This window comes from Anabrus simplex, chromosome 1 (assembly GCF_040414725.1).
Source record: "Anabrus simplex isolate iqAnaSimp1 chromosome 1, ASM4041472v1, whole genome shotgun sequence".
Classification (NCBI taxonomy): domain Eukaryota; kingdom Metazoa; phylum Arthropoda; class Insecta; order Orthoptera; family Tettigoniidae; genus Anabrus; species Anabrus simplex.
In genome coordinates this window covers 1,178,273,103-1,178,279,102 of record NC_090265.1, presented here as the reverse complement: position 1 = coordinate 1,178,279,102, position 6,000 = coordinate 1,178,273,103, and positions in this window count along the sequence as shown.

The following is a 6,000-nucleotide window of genomic DNA, read 5'->3' as shown; positions in this document are numbered from 1 at the left end:
AAATTCCGGCACCTCGGCATCTCCGAAGACCGTAAAAGTAGTTAGTGGGACATAAAGCAAATAACATTATTATTATTATTATTATTATTATTATTATTATTATTATTATTATTATTATTATTATTATTATTATTATTAAATTTTTTGGGGGGGCGGTAAATAAACTTAACGGCGGTGGGGTGTAGAAGTAGGCGAGACCAATTGATTTTAGCTGTTATTAATGTACTTATAAGGATCCTCCGTTGCTCAGGCGGCAGCGCGCCGGCCTCTCACAGCTGGGTTCTGTGGTTCAAATCCCGGTCACTCCATGTGACATTCGTGCTGGACAAAACGGTGGCGGGACAGGTTTTTCTCCGGATACTCCGGTTTTCCCTGTCATCAGCCATTCCAGCAACACATAATAGTAATAATAATAATAATAATAATAATATTCCGGACCGTCGTCAAATGTGCGGACCGCGCTGGAAACGGCTCCTGGACGGGTAATGACTAAGAATGCAGTCCGGCCGCGGGTTCAGTGCCGCCAAGGCACCCAATATGACACCACGCCGGATCACCTGAAGGATTTTATCCATATTAAAAATGATTATAGGAAAAGATGGCAAAGATTTACGGACCCATCTGACCGGGAGGAATACCTGAGCCTAGCCCGGGAAGTACGAAATCGATTGCTGGAAAGAAAGATTGAAAAATGGGAGGAAACGTGCCGTAAAATAAGAGAAAACCAGTCAGATCGGGAATTTGGTGGATTCTTGCAGAAAACGAGTCAGATCGTGAATTTCGTCGGATTATATATCTAAAACAATAAGCATTCAATTATACATTTCAGTATAATACCGTAGCGAAGCACGGGTATCTTGCTAGTTTTATATATATATATATATAGATTACATTTCAGTCCTTCTCCTAAACTACCATTTCACTCAGTGTGAATAACATTATTGATGTCCTAGATTATAGCAACTTATTCCCGGACTTTGCATACCAATTTTCGTGAAGATACGATCACTAATATGAAAAATATTTGAGAATTAAATTTTAGCCCTTCCCCTAAACCACCATTTTTCTCAGCTTGTATAGCCTATATTGAGGCGACTTCTTTCCCATCTTAGTCTACTGATTTTCATTAAGACATGACCACTAATAACATAAATATTTGAGATTTAAATTTCAGGCCTTCCCGTAAACTACCATTTCATTCAGCGTGATTGAAATAATTTATAGCCTAGATTGTAGCGGTTCATCTGCTGAATGTACATTCCAATTTTCATTAAATTCTCTTCAGCCGTTTTCTCGTGATGCGTGTACATACATACATACATACATACATACAGACAGACAGAAATTACGGAAAAGTAAAAAAATGCATTTTCTTGTTACTGTGGATGTTGTAACCAAGGTTGAAGTTTACAAAACACAACTTTTATTGCTTCACTTTATGATATTTACACAAATAACTGAAATTTATTTTGAAGCAAAAAGGAATATTGAATCTTGAGAAAAGTCTGTCTTTATACAATATGTACAGGTTTACAGTCTTTATATGCACTTCTATCTTGAAAAGATAGTCTTTGTGAATTGACACGTTGATAGTCGAGAACTATCTGGCACACTAACATAAATGTCTTTGAGTGTCCTTGTTAGTTGAAGTGCCTGAATTCCTAAATAGCAAGTTCAATTGATTGAAGAAATTCCACCTAGCGAAACTAAGGGAGCTTGCGTAAATTAGGGAATGAAAATGGCTTGTAAAAGAATTACGGAACATAGGCAGCGGAAACAAGTAAGGGAGCGGTGACCAGAGGTGAAACCTCGTACTGCCAGAAATTCAGTCCACCTGGTCGAAGCACATTTTCAAGAGGAGTAGCCTCCGTGCTCGACGTAGGGTGTATTCTGGAGCTGGACACCGGGGCAAGTGGGCAATTGAGCAGGCAGGGAGCTCCTATTTATAGTACACTCGATGGTCAGGCACGCGCACTGAGGGCTGCGCGTCGAAGCTAGCAGAATGATACACAGGCGCACGTGCAGCTGGCTGGCGGAGCGAGAAAGGGAGCGCCGGACATACAACACCCTCCCCTCCTAAATACGCCGGTACGGCGTGAAACGGCGGCGGCGCTGGCGGCGACTGCGATGCTGGGGCGGAGCTGCTGACGTCTCTGTTGTATTGTCCGGAGCTGGAACTGGGCGGAGTGGCGCTGTCTCGTCCTGAAAGGAACCCATTGTTATTAAATGATCTAAAGCGCGTTCAGCAATAGATTTATCAGGTTTAGCAATAGCATCAATAGCTGGACAGGGGCGGTAGCGCAGACGTATCTGGTCTTGATGGCGGCAGATACGTTTCTCCGTAGTCTGTATCTCGTATAGACGATGACCCAAAGATCTGCAGATGACTCCAGGTATCCAGAGTGGGTTGGATTTGAATGTCCTGGTGTAGACCTTGTCGTTGATGGAGAACTTCGTTGGTGAGGTCTTATGCTGGGTCGGAAGAGGCTGTAACAGAGAAAGCAAAGTTCTGTGAGGTCGTCCATGGAGCTTCTGTGCAGGAGTGATATTATCAGCGCCGGGTAGAGTTCTGTAGTTGTTTAAGAGTTGGAGCAAGGCTTGGTCTTTAGTTAAGCCTGAAGAGATAGCTTTCTTCATACTTCTTTTAAATGTTTGTACGAAGCGTTCAGCTTCACCATTAGATTGAGGGTGAAAAGGTGGTGCTAGGATATGACGAATGCCATTATATGTACAAAAGTTCTGAAAAGCAGTAGCTGTAAATTGAGGTCCGTTGTCTGAAATGAGTACTTGCGGTAAACCTTCTGTAGTAAAGATTTTCTGGAGAGCACGAATGGTAGCTTCGGTTGTAGTAGTCGAATGCATATCCACGACATATGGAAAGTTTGACAGTGAATCGATGACTATTAACCACATGGAATTGAGGAAAGGACCTGCGAAATCGATGTGAACTCGTTCCCATGGAGTAGTAGCAGGAGGCCATGAAGCAAGATCAGAAGACGGGGCGTTCTGATTCGTTTGACATTGCTCACAATGACGTATTAGCTTTTCGATGGCGGCATCAATACCGGGCCAGTAGCAGTGTTGACGGGCGAGTTGCTTTGTTCTGGAGATACCCCAATGGCTTTGGTGTAATAATTCGAGAACTTGTTTCTGTAGGCTAAGTGGGATAACCACTCGGAAGAGGGTGCCTGCTTCTAGTAATACAACTCCGGCACGAGTCGTGAGACGATGCTGCATACGATGATAAGGTGCCAGGTGGGCAGGAAGTGTGCTCTGAAGAGGCCAACCGTTGCGGATGTAAGTACGTACAGTAGCAAGTGTACTGTCCTTATCCGTAGCTTTAGCTATGCAGGTAGCATCAATAGGAAAACTGGATACAGTATCTTCAAGTTCTATGTCCAACTGAAGACATTCAGATTCTTGAGAATCGAAGGCAGTATCAGGACCAACGGGTAAGCGGGAGAGGGCATCAGCATTACAATGCTGGGATGTGGCTCGATATACAATCTGATAGGAATAATCAGAAAGGAACATGGACCATCTTTGAAGCTTTCTGAGGGAATTCTCTGGGATCTTATTACCAGGATGGAATAAGTGTACGAGAGGCTTATGATCGGTAATGATCAGGAAATGGTTGCCATAGAGATATTCATTGAAACGGCGAATACCAAAGATTATGGCTAAAGCTTCTTTCTCTATCTGTGAGTATCGACGTTGATGGTCATTAAGTGTTTTCGAAGCGAAGGCGATGGGGCGTTCTTGTCCATGACGATCCTTCTGGGAGAGAACGGCACCGACACCGTAGTCTGAAGCGTCAGTAGCTAGCGTGATGATCTTGTCGGGCTGAAAATGAGTGAGTTGTATAGCTTGAATTAAGGCGTTGTTGATTGTTTTCCATGCCTGTTGGCATTGCGGAGTCCACTGAAACTTAACACCTTTTTTACGTAGAGCGTTTAATGGAGCTGCCACTGTAGCGAAGCGTGGAATGAACTTATTATAATAGTTCGCTTTGCCTATGAAGGACTGAAGCTGCTTGAGGTTCTGAGGTGCTGGCATGTTTACTATCGCTGAGACATTCTGTGTACTAGGACGAATTCCATTCTTATCAAGTATATGTCCTAGGTAGTGAACTTGAGGCTGAAAGAAGGTACATTTAGCGAGATTCGCTCGTAGGCCATTGTCTTTCAATTTCTGGAGAAGGAGGCGTAGATTGGTTAGATGTTCCTGATGATCTTTTCCAGTAACAATAATATCATCCAGGTAGTTAGCACAACCGGGAATGGAGGCGGTGAGTTGAGCCAAATAGCGCTGAAAAATAGCCGCTGAGGATGAAACACCAAATGGGAGTCGCTGGAGCTGGAGCAGTCCGAGAGGAGTGTTGAGTGTGAGAAATTTCTTAGATTCTTCGTCTAAAAGTAGCTGGAGATATGCTTCTTTAAGATCAACTCGAGAGAAGAATTGTCCACCAGAGAGACGACGGAATAAGTCTTCTGGACGTGGAATAGGAAAGATATCTGTGTCAAGTTGTGCGTTGACTGTAGATCGAAAATCGCCACAAAGTCGAACATTACCATCAGGTTTCTTGATTATCACGAGTGGAGTAGCCCATTGACTAGAAGTAACTGGTACAACAATTCCAGTTTGTATCCATCTTTCTAATTCTTTCGTGACCTGGTCTTGAAGTGCTAGGGGTACTGGACGTGATTTGAGGAAGCGAGGCTTAGCTCCGGATTTCAGCTGTATGTGAGCTGTATAGTCTTTTGCTGTTCCGAGCTGAGAGTCGAAGACTTCAGGAAACTGCGCTAGGAGAGCGGTAATCGTCAGAAGTAGGATGCAATGTAGATACGACGTTAATGTTGTCATGTATCTGGAAACCAAATAAGTTAAATAGATCCATGCCCATAATGTTTGATGCAGTGTAGTTGTTAACTACGAGAAGAGGAATGTCTTTCTGAATTCCTTTATAACTAGCCTGAAGCTTGATTTGACCTTTGATGTCAATTTTCTTCTTGTTAAATGTCACGAGCTGGATGTCAGCTGGAGAGCATGAAGGTGAACCTAAGTCGTGGTATGTAGTCAGGTTAATAATAGAGACAGGTGATCCAGTGTCTAATTGAAAATCGACAGATTGATCAGAGAATGAGAGAGGAATGATGATTTTGTGAGAATCCTTTGTGGGAAGAATAAGATTGATCTGATCAACTTCCATGTCTTGGCGGGGCTGTATATGCTTCCGGCGTGCTGCAGTAGTCTTAGCAGGGCGGAGCGAACTTTGACAGACAGTCTTAATGTGTCCAAGTTTATGACATCGTTCACAAGTAGCTTTGAAAAAACGACAGTCACGACGTTCATGATGCTTGAAACAACCTCGGCAGGAAGGCAGGAGTTTCGAGGTGTTTTTAGAATTGGGCTTCCGTGTAGCATTGCGAGAGGGAACCTGGCGAGAATGCTTGGTGGAGAGCGCCTTATCCGTACGGTTCACTGTAGCAGAGGACTTGCGGGCCTGAGGCGAGACTTGTGCAACTTCGTGTGGAGAAGCTATGGCTGCGGCAGTCTGGGTAGTAAGTTCATAAACCGTAGCAATACGCTGGACGTCTTCTAAAGAAGGGTTACTCTGCTTGACAGCGTCAAAACGTATTTTGTCTTCAGGAGTATGTAAAATTATCATGTCCCGAATGAGAGAATCAGTGTAGGATGAACCACAACCGTCCTTGGAGCAGATGAACTGGCAGGGTTTAGCTAGACCACGCAATTCAGTTATCCATTCAGTATGTGTCTGATGGGGTTGCTTTCTGCTCTGAAAAAATTTATAGCGAGCAGCCACTATGTGAGGAGCTTTGGCATAGTGTTCCGTGAGACGGGCCAAGAGCTGCGTGAAGGGTACCTCAGATAGGTGTTCTTCCGGACTTAATTTACGTAGTAATTCACACGTAGCATTGCCAACCGAACTAAGAAATAGTGCGCGGCGGCGGTGATCATCTGTGACAGAATGGCAGATGA